Source organism: Macrobrachium nipponense, chromosome 5 (assembly GCF_015104395.2).
Source record: "Macrobrachium nipponense isolate FS-2020 chromosome 5, ASM1510439v2, whole genome shotgun sequence".
Taxonomy (NCBI): Eukaryota; Metazoa; Arthropoda; class Malacostraca; order Decapoda; family Palaemonidae; genus Macrobrachium; species Macrobrachium nipponense.
The window spans coordinates 19,670,299-19,685,298 of NC_061107.1; the positions used below are offsets into that span (position 1 = coordinate 19,670,299).

General features: G+C 38.3%; 2 long non-coding RNA genes across 2 annotated transcripts in view; one reads left to right on the forward strand and one right to left on the reverse strand.

The window, feature by feature from the left end:
• LOC135215235 (uncharacterized) overlaps window positions 1-11,143 on the reverse strand; it is a 92,323-nt gene extending 81,180 nt beyond the window's left edge. Inside the window, exons 1-2 of the long non-coding RNA XR_010314624.1 lie at window positions 11,074-11,143; window positions 4,582-4,947 (exon numbers count right to left, since the gene is read on the reverse strand). This is a non-coding gene — a long non-coding RNA (uncharacterized LOC135215235). The remainder of the gene's footprint in view (window positions 1-4,581; window positions 4,948-11,073) is intronic.
• The window catches only part of LOC135215236 (uncharacterized), a 526,566-nt gene that overhangs the window by 320,862 nt on the left and 190,704 nt on the right, over window positions 1-15,000 (forward strand). The gene's annotated exons all lie outside the window — the stretch shown is intronic.

Sequence of the window (15,000 nt, forward strand, 5' to 3'; positions counted from 1 at the left end):
AGACAGGAACGTTCTGCGCCGAGAAGAAAGTAGGGAATGATAAGGCATAATACAATTGTAATAATACAGCGATAGATGAGCGTGTGTTGCCATATAGAGATCTAACCAATGAGTCATCGTTGAAGCACCCGGCCAGAGAGAGAGAGAGAGAGAGAGAGAGAGAGAGAGAGAGAGAGAGAGAGCGCACACCGACGGTAAGCCTCTTCGCCGAAAACACCGCAGACGATAGACTACAGATTAAAGAGAGGCAGGAAAATCTTTTTTTTTTATGCAGAATGAGAGAAATGACCAAAAAGGCTCGATCTGTATTTAAATCCGAAATAGAAAGTCAGTTTTCACCCGAATCTACAAAAGGCCTTGATTTTCCGAGCCCAATCAGATCCGATAAGGTGATTTGGGCGGAGTTGCGAAGGGGTCGGCGACGTCACCTGGGAGATAGCCAACCAGGTAGACCCAAACGATCATTTTTTTTTTTCTTTTTATGACGATTTTCCCGCGAGCATTCGCTCAGTTTGGTTTTCTTTCGTTCAGTCGCCCATCCCTGAGTCATTCGCCCTTCTCTCTCTCTCTCTCTCTCTCTTTCTCTCTCTATTTCGGTCAGCCTACGCATACAAGCACTGATTTAGAGGTTGCATCATTGGGTGGTTTGCCTGGTGATGATGGGTTGGGTTGGGTGGAGGAGGAGGACCTCCTTGGCAGAGGCGCCCCTGGGGAGAGGGAGGGAGAGAGGGCTCTAAAGATGTTGGCCTCACCGTGGCAGACTGACCCACTGGTCAAAGGAGAGAGAGAAAGAGGGGGGGAACGAACATAGTTTGATATTCTTAAGAATAAATGCTGCTCGTTACCACTCAAATGCAATCAGCGTCTTAGCATTCTCACAACATCCTAAGATCGTTATTATCTTAAATGGCATCAAATAAAACGGCCCCATAGCCCGGGTTTTATTAAAAAAAAAAAGAACTCGTGATGGCACGAGACCAGTTTAATATAACCAAGAAGTGACCGACAGCCTCCCTGAAAGGAATCAGAAAAGTGATCTGCGCTGAAGTGTATAGATCGTATCGAAGATTTGGGCAGCGGTGTTACACACGCATATGTAAGAACAAGGACAACTGAACCTTAATATGTTAGGCCAAGCTGCTCCTTCTCTCTCTCTCTCTCTGTGTGCGTGAGTTAAATAGACCTAAATGTAAGGACGGTTCTCTTGGGAAAGAGTGGATCTCTATTTCCTTCCTTCTTCCTCGTATAAAAATGAGAGGTGCTCTCTCTCATCTACAGAGAAGGAAGAAGGAAGAGACATTTCATACAGGATTTCTCTAAGCAACCTTGAGAAGGTTTCGGGCCGTTCTCATGGGCAGCAGTAATGCCATACAAGGTCGACTCTCTCTCCTCTCTCTCTCTCTCTCTCACACACACACACACACACACGGAGAACATTATGTTGTAGCTTGTGATTGGGACGGAGAGAGAGAGAGAGAGAGAGAGAGAGAGAGAGAGAGAGAGAGAGAGAGAGAGAGAGAGAGAGAATTTCCTTTCCCCAGACTAGTGTCCATAATTAACTGGATTTAGTGAACCGCACTTTACAGGTAGATTGTATTAGAGGCGGAGGAAAGATAGGATAGGAATGGCTTCCCAAAGACGATTAGCCTATAAAAATGAAGTTGTTCCAGTGTTTCATGTATCTATATATATCATTATATATATTATATATATATAGTTATATATATATATATATATATATATTATGTATATATATTAATATATATAATATTTAAATTTCTAAAAGTAAATTTCTTCTTAATTTTATATAAATTTATATAATATTTTAATATTTAAAGACAATTTATTCTGAAACTACTTCCAAAAGAAATAACTTTTGCATTTATGATTTTCAAAACTTAGGAGAGAGAGAGAGAGAGAGAGAGAGAGCAGAGAGATAGAGAGAGAGAGAGAGAGATGTTCTCATTCAAAATATAAGGATTCACAGGTTTCCAGTTGCATCTTACAAAGATGAAAACTTACTGACGTCCAGAAAATGCTCTGGGTCTAATGACCCACGTCTATAATACTAGAGAGACAGTGCATTTAAATGCACAGCGCATTTACATATACACAAGAATGACCATATATACATACCGCATACACCACACTCCAGAGTATAATACCCACAGCAACCACATACGGTAAAATTAATATGAATTGTATAATGTTCTGTGGGAGTGAAGTGAACTGAGCTACACGCACGAGCACTAAATCCTCTCTCTTTTCTTGTGAAGCCCCCTCCTCCCCTCCCTCCCTTTTCATCCCTACTCCTAACATCCCCCCCCCTCCCCTCCTCACACCACAAACAGAAAAGTTTACTGGCATCCTACGAGAGCACTGGGACAACAGCACGAAATTTGTGGAAGGGTGAAAAAGCATAGCACACAAGCAGCAGTAGTGACTAGGTTTCACTGTAAGGTGCAACGTGCTGCTGTTCCTGCCCTGAGAGAGAGAGAGAGAGAGAGAGAGAGAGAGAGAGAGAGAGAGAGAGAGAGAGAGCTACCATTTGATGAGTAACGCAGCTGATGAAGGTTGTATCCAGCCATTGGCTCCTGGGCTGGCAAAGAAGGCCCCCCCACCACAAACGGGAGAAAATAAATAGGCGTTGTTCTGTTCTCTTCTTTTGCACGAAAACAGAACTCACGTGGCGGAAACGAGAGAGAGAGAGAGAGAGAGAGAGAGAGAGAGAGAGAGAGAGAGAATTAATTTACTGCATATCCATTATCAAGCAACCTAATGAGTTATGACGTTAATCACCACGGTTGTTACGAAGTCAGTTGGCAGTTTAAAACCAGTCAATCAGTCCCTAGGTTCAAAAGGCTACAGTTATTATATATACGAGAATCTGGGCGAACCTAGACGCACGCGATTTCACTGGTGTATAAATGCAGGTGATTGAAAAGTTATACATACTCTTATTATTACCGTTGCATCATTTAATGCGTTTACGTTCCAATACAAATATTTAGAGATACAGAAATAACGCGTCATAGATATGCACAGACATAGGTGTATATATAGATAGGCAGAAGTAACTTAACAGATATGCAAAGACATAATGTTATACATATTCATAGTATAAACAGTCTATAAGTATATATAGATAGGCAGAAATAATGTGTAATAGATATGCAAACATAAAGTTATGTACTTATAGTATACATAGTCTATAAGTATATATAGATAGACAGAAATAACGTATAATAGATATGCAAAGGCAATGTTATACTTATTCATAGTATAAATAGTCTATAAGTATATATAGATAGGCAGAAATAACGTATAATAGATATGCAAAGATATAATGGTATACTTTTTCATAGTATAAATAGTCTATAAGTATATATAGATAGGCAGAAATAACGTGTAATAGATATGCAAAGATATAATGTTATATACTTAAACATAGTATAAATAGTCTATAAGTATATATAGATAGGCAGAAATAACGTATAATAGATATGCAAAGACATAATGGTATACTCACTCATAGCATAAATAATCTATACGTATAAATTAAAGGAATAAAAAGCAATATTCCAAACAGGTCTACATCAGAAACTCGGCTAACTAAATTTTTCCGCGATTTAGCGTTAGACCTAAGTGAGCTTTCCATGATAATATAGCAGTTAGTCTGGAAAATATATATCTAATCAGCATTTCCGTCCTTTTACTAAGGTAATGTAATCGCCACTTTTGATTCCGTTTGATCACTGAATAATTATTAGTAAAATGATTGAGTTTTAGTGCAGTTTTAACAATGGTACTCCTTGGGACAAGTGAGAGGTCGCTTTTACTATCTTTGTCTAGTAGAGCCATGCGATACTTTCTGATTATTTATCAAAAAATGACTGGTTTCCTGCTTTGATTTGAATGGCAGGCTTTCGTTGACTCATTATGCCAAGCGGTCCGTGTTGTTGCAATAGTTGGTTGACTGCGACACAGTGCTACCTTATCATAGTCTGTTTCCCGTCTCCTACGATTAACACCTGTGTATTTCTACATCTTTTATCGTTTGGTTTCCTTTATTCGCCGCTGGTTTCGTTTCCTCTCATGCACAACAATAATGCTCGACTCCGTGGTCACGTCTCTCTCTCTCTCTCTCTCTCTCTCTCTCTCAAAACATACTTAGTTACGGCACCATTCACTCTGCAACTTGAGAGCATCCTCCGCACCACGACCATCCCCAGCTAAAATAGTTTCACATTCACCTTTATTTCCTCCTATCCCTGTAATGTCATCTGCTACCATTACCACTCTGTTTTCATACGAGTATTTCAGTATCACAAAGCTGATATTTTATGGGTAAATCGCCACAAAAGATACTTAATAATCACACACAATCACGGTAAAATGCAGCCTCACACAAATCTACGTTAATGTAAGTCTCAACTTGAACTGAGTTCCTCACGGTAACGTGTGAAAGCAGTAGTACCTTTCACACCAAAAAATGAAGAAAGTCTGGATAGTAAACAGTTACCAACAGAAACGTCTCCACCACCACAATATGACAGAAATGTTAAAAAGTTGAATACTCACCAAATAGTCATCGGCCAGTCCATGATCCAGATTTCTAGGCCTAATGGAGTGCGGAGTTATAGGCCTGTGCGAGTGTTCCTAGGCTGCCTCCTGTCCACTTTTGTTCAAATTGACGGAACACAAAAGAACGGAGGGCTAGCTAGTAGGCCTAGGTCGGTTTAGTATATCGCCATCCTTGTCTGCTAATGCACTGGAGATCAACATAAGCACCAAGAATGCGGTATTCCCTTCTTCCTTTTGTACTTTTTTGTGCGTCACTTCCTTTTTTTTTTTTTTTTTTTAGATTCTATACCAACGCTACAACGTTAGGCACGAACTAAAAAATATTACATATGTACAATCTACCACCCAGTTTCCTTTTCTAGTCTGGAAAAGAACAAGGGAAATGTGAATTCGGGCGTCACTACGTGAAATGGGACTTTATACTTCTTCATGATTGAGGCTGTTTTTTTGTTATATGTTATATCTATCTATCTATATGCCTACATATGAGTCTGATCACATCATCGTCATTCATATAGTATACGCATTAAGCTACAGATGTCCTTTAATATCTAATTCGCTCTACCTCGGAAATAATATATTTTCATATATATGTTAACTGAAGGGGAATTTTTAGTTGATAATAATTTCGTCGGCTCCCGGGCGCGAACCTAGGAACCAAGAAATCGGCAGCCGACGGAATTATTATCAACTAAAAATTCCCCTTCAGTTAATATATATGAAAAATATATTAATTTTGAGGTAGAGCGAATTAGATATTAAAGGACATTTGTAGCTTAATGCATACCTTATATATATATATATATATCATATATATATATATATATATATATATATAGGGATATATAATATATATATATATATATAGATATATATATATATATATATAAATATATATATATATAAAAGGTTGTAGAAACCCGTTGTGCTTCTATAGACCTAAACAGCAAATTACGTTCCTAATTAAGATCGTAGCATACAATTGATAAAACAGTGCGCGTAACATATCCACTGCGAGTACACAAAAATGATCGACCCAGTTACCAGTTTCCAAAGAAAGAGAAAGACCTTCGAGCGAATGAAACAAAAAAAAAATAAAAGAAAAAAAACCCACCAAAATAAAAACAGGAGTTTATTTATAGCAGTGACATCAGGGACCTTCAGGTGATTAAGACCCGTATAGAGATGGGGGAACTCATCCCAGGAGGACTTATAAGGACCAACATAGACGCAGCCCTCAACTTGTGACGAACCTAAAAGGCCACAGGAGAGAGAGAGAGAGAGAGAGAGAGAGAGAGAGAGAGAGAGGAGAGAGAGAGAGACACTAATGGCATCAATTTAGTTTTACAAATACCGAGCTAATTACGTTAACGTTAAGTTAAAACTCCTCAAATGTGTTCCACTAGCTATGAGAGAGAGAGAGAGAGAGAGAGAGAGAGAGAGAGAGAGAGAGAGAGAGACTAATTGCGTTAAGTAAGTTAGTTTTACAAATACTAAGCTAATTACATTAACGTTAAATCTTAAATGCGTTCCACTAGCTATGAGAGAGAGAGAGAGAGAGAGAGATTTTGCAATAACTGCTGCTCCCAACTCCACCTGTACTGACGTGACGCATAGTGTCATTACTAACCATAACGGGATGGAAGTCGCTTTTTGGAAAGTGGAATATTGTATCGGGCGCTTCAAGAATGTGAAGTGTTATCGGCGGTTATAATACAAATAATAATGATAATATTAATTCATTTTCAAAACCACAGCGTACATACTACAATATGACAATTGCGTTACTAGCTAGACTTAGTTTTTATTTAACACCAATCCGACCTCTTCAGTAACAATCAAAATCATGTAAATGTAAGGAGTTCCGTTAAAATTTTAATAATATCTTTCCAGCATTTATATTTTGGACAACACAGATTGAACAATAATTATCATTAAAATAATAATTTCGCGTTTTGTAATCACAGGAGAAATGGCAGATTCGAAGTGGTAGAATTGCGTTACAGCCTAAGAAATAATAATAATAATAATAATAATAATAATAAATAATAAATTAGCCAAAATCTCGAAATAGTTTAAAGCTAATACTAGAAACAATTCAACGAACATACGCACGAACGTGTATATAAATATGAATATATACTATATATATATATATATATATATATATATATGTATGTATGTATGTATGTATGTATAAAACACCTTAAAATAATCCCCCACCTACTCACCCACACACTAGCTAATTTCGGCAGCCAGGGGTCCACCCCTGGCACCCCCTTTTGCTTGCTATTTTGGAGGACCACCCAGGCAAAGCTTCTCTAACCTAATGCCATTTAGAGGCCGAGGAAAAATATCGTACAAAAATGACAAAGTCATTTTAGTTAAAGAACCGCCATTTACTTACAGTCATACAGAGGAGAGAGAGAGAGAGATCACAAACATAGACCCCTTACTACGTGAGAGATTATAAACTTATGCACTTTCTTCTCAAAACTGAGATCTAGTTTGATGACCAAAAAAAAATAAAAAAATAAGAACTTGAAACTGATCTAGGAAAAGAGAGAGAGAGAGAGAGAGAGAGAGAGAGAGAGAGAGAGAGAGAGAGAGTGTCTCTTAGCTCAAAAACTTCACTTAGAATTTAGACCTAGGTAAGTAATGCAGGCACCGGCCCAAAATTGCCCGCGATGTTTGCCATAAAACCGCGCGGGAAGTTAACCACGTCACCTGTGTATTTAGCAGCGACGGTGGGAAAAAAAGGGAAGGGAAAAATGCGATGTGTTTCGGAATTCTACCTTTAGACCGTCGTTAGAATTCCTCCTCGTTCTGCGCTCTCACCACCGGGTCCAAGTTGTATCGTCGGAATAAACGAAATGTATTCGAGAGCAAAACTCACAACAATGTCTGGAGAACAAAAGGAGGACGATGCTTTGCAGATTTACATGTATGCCTTCATACATGGTATAAAGAATACATAAATTGTTCATTATGAATTAGGTGTAATAAACATTTTGAATCAGCCTATGCGAGAGAGAGAGAGAGAGAGAGAGAGAGAGAGAGAGAGAGAGAGAGAGAGAGAGAGAGAGAGAGAATCAAGTCATAGATTCGTAATTCTGTAGGTACCCGGAGTATACACGAATAACTGATTGATAAACAACGTTAGTACTACAGTATACATTACACCAGGCAACAACAACAATAGTAACCTCCCCATACACATTTTTATTCCTGGCGTCGGTCCAAGGCAAAGCACACTACTTTGGGTGAGAGGATCGGCGTAGAACAACATCGGAGTAACGAAATTACATACTATTTGACGTCACTGGAGAAAGAAGTGTTTTGGCTCAAATGTTTTGATTTTCCTCCCTCCACCAAGCTTTCGAATTTTGCCTGATGCTTCCGTTTTTTGCTTCTCGTTCTTTTGTTATTGTCTGCTCTCTTTTTCGTCTCATTCAGGATGGACTTGGCCTCTTCAAGGCAGTGGTGAGCTGTCTGTTCTTAGACCTATATATCGTGGCCATCTAACTCAAACACACACACGTGTGTGTGTGTGTGTGAATACACTTATTATGTACATGAATAAGAAAGGGTACACACACACACACATTCGGAGTGAATACGGTGCAGCGGGGTGTATGACGTCTTCCATTCCATTAACACTCGGTTATTCCGTATGAATGGATCCCTGCCAATACACAGTCACGCTGAGCGTAAAGGAAAGGCAGGAGGCCGAGTAGTCCTGAGAGAGAGAGAGAGAGAGAGAGAGAGAGAGAGAGAGAGAAGAGGCCTTGTTACAGCCACATTTAAGATAAACAGCCACTTACTTATCTTTATGACATCTGGTTTACATTGTAAGAGCCAATGGAGTACTATCCTATCGAACCTTCAATACGCTGTAGAATATTAGGGATCAATATCGGGGTGGATTTTTGTTGTTTTACCTTTGTTCCCCCTTTTTTGAGGGGAAAAATAGACCAGGAATGTCTTAAAAATGAAAATGGAAGTAAACAAACAAATGAGGAGGCATAGCTAGCGTTCTTTCCGCTCGAAATTCACCGTCCCGAGACCAATCCTGAGGCGTATGTAGGTAAGATTTCACCAACGGTGTAAAGTTGGGTTTTAGCAATCTTATTTATTTGTTTTTTTAAACTTTTTTGTTTGTTTCAGGGCACTGAGAGAACTAGGGGATGTCCACACACATACACATAAAGCCATACACAAGTATGCTTCGCTTTCCGTTTGTTTAAACATATCTTTCCTCATGCAAAGTCCGATTGAACGCCTTACCCAAAGCCCTTTAAATATACTCAGAATATATTTAAAGGACCTTGGTTCAGGATATATTTAAAGGACCGTGGTTTGACCTAATGATCTCCGGGCAGCGAAAAGGAAAGAAGAAGTAAGTAGCAAGTACAAATTCCTATTAGGCCTACTTGTTATCTAACATTTCTTCGTCGAAAATAATTTGATAAACACCTTTCAGCCATTCAAGGAACTTTTACAACCGGAGAGAGAGAGAGAGAGAGAGAGAGAGAGAGAGAGAGAGAGAGAGAGAGAGAGAGAGAGCAAGTAATTCAGTGCCACTGGTCTGTCACACAGCTACGTTACAATAACGTTACCGGAGCGTTACGGGGAAGCAGCGCTCGGAGGAATGCATTACATCTTTTCGGCATCACGATGTTACAGTCACATCAACGTCACAGTGGCGTTACGACCATATCCGGACAAAATTGGGTTGCACTCCTATCTGTTATGTTATTTTCATGTGATGTGTGAATTAAGGCAGCGGTTGGTCTAGAAATCACGTGGATCAAGGAAAATAAATGTGTATTAATTAAATCCATAATATTGAACAATAAAACTATAAAGTCGCATTTCAGGGGTTCGTGTGTATTTTTTGATTATTTTATGCATTTTATGTATCTAAAAATGCATTATTCATAACTAGCCCACCATGTATCCATTTACACGCAATATATATATATATATATATATATATATATATATATATATTTGATAAGCAGCAATGTTTGCTAGAATATTATCTTTCATAATTTTTTCTGGTAAGAAACTCGTAAGAAATCTGTAATGTAATTATAAAATGGCACGTGAGAGAGAGAGAGAGAGAGAGAGAGCATTATTCGCCTACACTTGACATATAAACACAGGCAAAGTAGTGTACACTTATATTGAACTTGGCTGTAATATTTACGTGCGTTTGCCTGTGCATTTATATTATGTAAAGTATTACTTTAGAGCGCATGAGATTTGCCTCTTTAGATGCTGTTACTATAAGGCTTCTCTTAATGTACCAACCAGCGTACTCGGTAATCTTATCGGCGATTGAGTCATTATCAGCGATGGTCTTCATAAAATTTTTTTTTCTGACATAGTTAGTGCCTCGAAAAACATGATTCACCGACTGTGATAGTTACAATGTCACCCCCCAACACAGACACAAACACCCGGTAGCATTCTGTTAGTACCACAGCGCCACATAAAAAAATATGACTCATTACATATCGCAACTTTTATAAAACTGAATTGAGTGTAAAAATGATGTCGCGCACGAGGTGCGTTACGCAACACAGAATGACAAAATAATAATAATAATAATACTGCATTTAATCATACGCTGATTTTAGCGTCTCTCTATCTAGTATGAACTTATGCAAGATCGCTATCAGCTTACAAGATGAAGTTAAAGATTTGGCTGTGACAGAAAAAAAAAAAAATCAGATAACTTAATGATCATTCAAACTGGTCACCTTCCCTTCAATCTTGAGAAAGTCTGAAGCTGATCTGTAGATTTAAGTAGGACCCTGTGAAGTCAACCTTGGCCCTCTCCTCAACCCCATCCATGGCGGGTCCCCCCCCCCCCACCTCACCCTACACGAATCCACCCCTCTCCCTCTCTCTCTCTCTCTCTTCCATCTACCCTATCCCTCAACCTTCTCTGCACTCCCTCCTTCCCATCCTGCTCCAACTCCTCCATCCTCCCCTCCCTCCCCCCTCCCCAAGTACACTTCCTATTACAGTCTCATCTTACTCTCGTCTTCCGCTGGCATCTTTTATTAACTTCTTTAAGCATCAGCGCTCCTTCATTCAACGCAAACAAACGCAAAACCGGCAGTGAAATAGTCTCGCATTGCTACGTCGACGACGAGAATAATAATAACAAGACTTGAATGAATCACTCACAGGAAAAGTAAAAAAGATAAAATAAGAGAAACGGGGAAAAAAAAAAACGATTCGTTTCTCAATCACATTCCTGATGCTACTACACTGTTTGGTAAAAAAAAAAAAAATACAAGAGAGAGAGAGAGTGAGAATAGTGATGGGAGCACCATTTATAGAACAAAACTACTCTTGCACTGCACATAGAATCATGTATACACAAAGTCACATCAGTGTAGTCTAGTGTACACATCCATCTCCTCGTCGCTAAGCACAGAATGATTCACGCAAAAATCTGCGACGAGACATTACACTTTAACGATATTCCACGCGAACGCACGATGCGTCCTTCCCTTCCGATAGCCAGACCCACACTGACGGGGACCCAAGAAGGGGATCCGGACCCGGTTCGGGGTTGGTAGGGGCGTGGGCGGTCCCCGACCCGATACCACCCAACCACGGGGGACCGGGTAGGTAACGTCATGTCTGCTCCTTGCAAGAAGTAAGAGAGAGAGAGAGAGAGAGAGTAACGAAGCGAAAGAGCAGATACTTTTGCCATATGAAGTGTGTTAACACCAACATCCATCTACCAGTTTGAGATCACCCAGTCCCACTACATGTCATATTATATTATATTCTTCCTGATGGAACTTTTTCTCCCAGTTTAAACAGCACTCAGTAACGGTCAGACGGCTGCGACTGGGTCTTCCTGCTGTTGCTGCTGCTGACCACCAGTCAGCCTCTCTCTCAAATCGAGAGCATTCATTCACGAGCGAAAATTTCATTTTCTCTGGCTTGGATATGTCATTCACACGGCGTCTGAGCTCTGTGAAGCCAGTTGCCATTTTCAGAAATAGTTGTGCGACTCATTCCTGTGCCTTTAGTAATGCCGAGGAAATTATGCGAGAGGTGTGAGTGCTCTGAGAGGCGACGAAACTGAGGAAGAGATTTCTTAACATTAGTGATGATTAAAAATCTCATAGGACATACAATTTGGATATGTGAATACATATATATATATATATTTATATATATATACACATATATATATACATTATATATATATATATATATATATATATATATATATATATACAGTGGAACCTCGGTTTTCGTACATAATCTGTCCTGGAACCGCCCTTGCAATCCGAAACGTACGAAGTTTCGAAACAATAATTCCCATAGGGAATAATGTAAATACAATTAATGTGTTCCAGACCCCTAGATATATTAACAAAAAATACACTTTATGGGAAGAAAAAACACAGTTATACATACAAAAAACAATGAGATATATATTATATATATATATATATAATATATATATATATATATATATGACTAATGAAATGAATAAATGAACATTTAACATCACTCTTACCTTTATGGAAAACACCTGTTAGCGTATGCAAGACGGAGAGGAGGGGAGAGGGAGGAGGAGAGGTTGTTTGGAAGGGGAATCTTCCTCCAGAAGGACTTCAGGTATCAAGGACCTATCTGGGATTAATTTTCTTTGTTTCTTACTGGCACTGTCTGAGGTTACTTCCCCTCTTTGTTCTTTACTGGCACTAGGACCAGCTTGAGAGTTATGAGGACTACTGTCGCACAACAAAACTGTCTAGAGACATTTGTTTCTGGCATTTCTTCAAAATTTGCCTAAAGTTAAAAATGGCATTGTCATTAAACATGTTGGAGACACGGATTACAACTTCTTTGTTGGGATGATAATTCTCCACACATTTTTTTTTTTGCATCATTCCACCTTGCAAACTTGTCCTTAATCCCTGAAGTAGGCACATTATGTATGCCCATTCGTTTTCTGAATTTTTCGAGCATGCCTCTGCTGGCCTTAAATTCACTAACAGCAGCGCTTGTTGTAAGCATTTTCTCACTTCCTCCAACACTTTGCTACGAGTTGTTTCTTAAATTCTATAGTGTTTCTTGCCTTTCTTTTTTTTTACAGAAGGGCTAGCACTTAAAACATACAGAAGGGCTAGCACTGGGAACTTTCTTTGGCCCTATGATGGCTCATTTTACAGTTGCACTTGAATAAAAAAGCACAAAAACAACAAACACAAAAGCAGAATGAGTCACGAAAGAAGATGGGATGCTTTGTTTGGGTACCTGATGTGGGGTCCGGTCGTGCCCTGGGCCCTGGATGGAGCATTTCTGAGTGTATGAAAACCGAGGAAAAAGTAGGATAACCGAGACAAAATTTCGTAGAAAGAAGTCTATGAAATCCTAAACATACGAAAAGAGAGGCATACGAAAACCGAGGTGTGACTGTGTGTGTATATATATATATATATATGTGTGTGTGTGTGTGTGTGTGTGTGGTGTAACTGAATCATTTAGATATGGAGCGTGATGAATGTGTAAATTAAGGCAAATGCCACGAAGAAACAAGTGAAACAATGGTGTGGTTTATAGGGCTTTCGACTACAATGTCCTTTACTAGTCGAAAGGCCTAGCAGCATAGCCCGTTGTTTCACTTTTTTGTCTTCGTGGCATACCTTGACTGATATATATATATATATATATATATATATATATATATATATATATATATATAGTAGAGAGAGGAATTTTCGAACAATCACATGAAAGCTACAAATTACTTACATGACTGACAATAAGAATGTAAGTACATGATTGTCAGAGAGAGAGAGAGAGAGAGAGAGAGAGAGAGAGAGTGAGGGGTGGGTTTCCTAGTTGCAAATAACTTGTAAAACATTATTTGTAGAGTGGAATGATGTGTGTGTGTTTGTGTGCCTGTACGTGTGGAAGAGATATGACATGACATGAATATGAAAGTGAAGGGTCTTATGCATTGGTTTTCAATCTTTTTATTACCACGCCCTCTATAAGAGTTGGCCTTTCGTCCCATGGCCGCCCTGCATCTATAAGACAAAAGTTCCCTCCCAGATTTAAAGGGAGAGAGAGAGAGAGAGAGAGAGAGAGAGAGAGAGAGAGAGAGAGAGAGAGAGAGAGAGAGAGAGAAGTGGTTTCGAGGGACAGGGAAGGAGGTAAATAATTACAGAACATGGTAAATACCAACGAGTCTAACTAGAACAGTAAACCATAGAAAACATACGTTATTACTTACTCACCCATTTAAAATGTTCCCCAGGGCTCACGTCTCCCCTGGAAATAGCTGACGGTTCCCCTAGGGGGGCGCGACCCCAGGTTGAGAACTACTGGTCTAATGTAACATGAAGTTAACGTGTATCGCAAATTTACATATTTTCTTACGTTATTCACTGTGTTCATTTATTTCGTTAGTAAAACGTTACTGAATATTTGTTAGTTAATTCGTTAATAAAATAAGACGTGTGAGAGACTGTATGGTATACCAGCACTCCCATCTTCCCATTATTTTAGCTACACTCATTCTTTATTCTTATTTATATATAATATATATATCTTATATATTATATATAGAAATATATAATATATATATATATATATATTATATATATATATATATATATATATAATAATATTCTTTTAACCTAGTTCAGAAGTATAAGTCCGAGATACAAAAAATAAGATATAAGAAAGGGGCGGAGCATCGCGCTGTCACTATGACCTGATTTGGGTTTTATGCGTCGCCTGTGATCCAAAACGCATTTTATTTTAAAGTACTTTGACCTTTGACCTTTGACCTTTGAGGTTCTTCCTGTCTTTATTTTTGACGATAGAGGAAATCTGTTGACAACAGCTTGTATCTACAACAAATTTTCTGTCTTTTATTGTGTTTCGTACTTTGTCAGTTATTTCATATTCGTCGCTTTCGAAGAAGATTTCTGAGGAATATGGAAAGGGAATAATAATTTTTTTTTTATATAAGAATTTTTTTTATTCAGATGAGATTTTTTTTCTATAGTAATTTAAAATTCTTTTGTTTGTCCTACAAATAGATGAAGTATTAGACACACGCGTCATGTTGTGTGATACTCGTATGAGACCATGACACACTTGGGGTTATGAACAATATATTGGCTAACTGTATCAGTTTTTGCAAAGTCGAATAGGGTGCTGTAATCAACATTGTTTAACTGTACTAAATTTTTATGCATCTGTTTCACGACGACACAGATTTGACAACCATTTGTTGGTAATCAAGACAAAATGAAAGATATATATCGTATTACTACATTCATTAGATATATATTATATTATAAATATTATTATATAATATATATCTATATATATATCTATAACGCTATCATATTTATT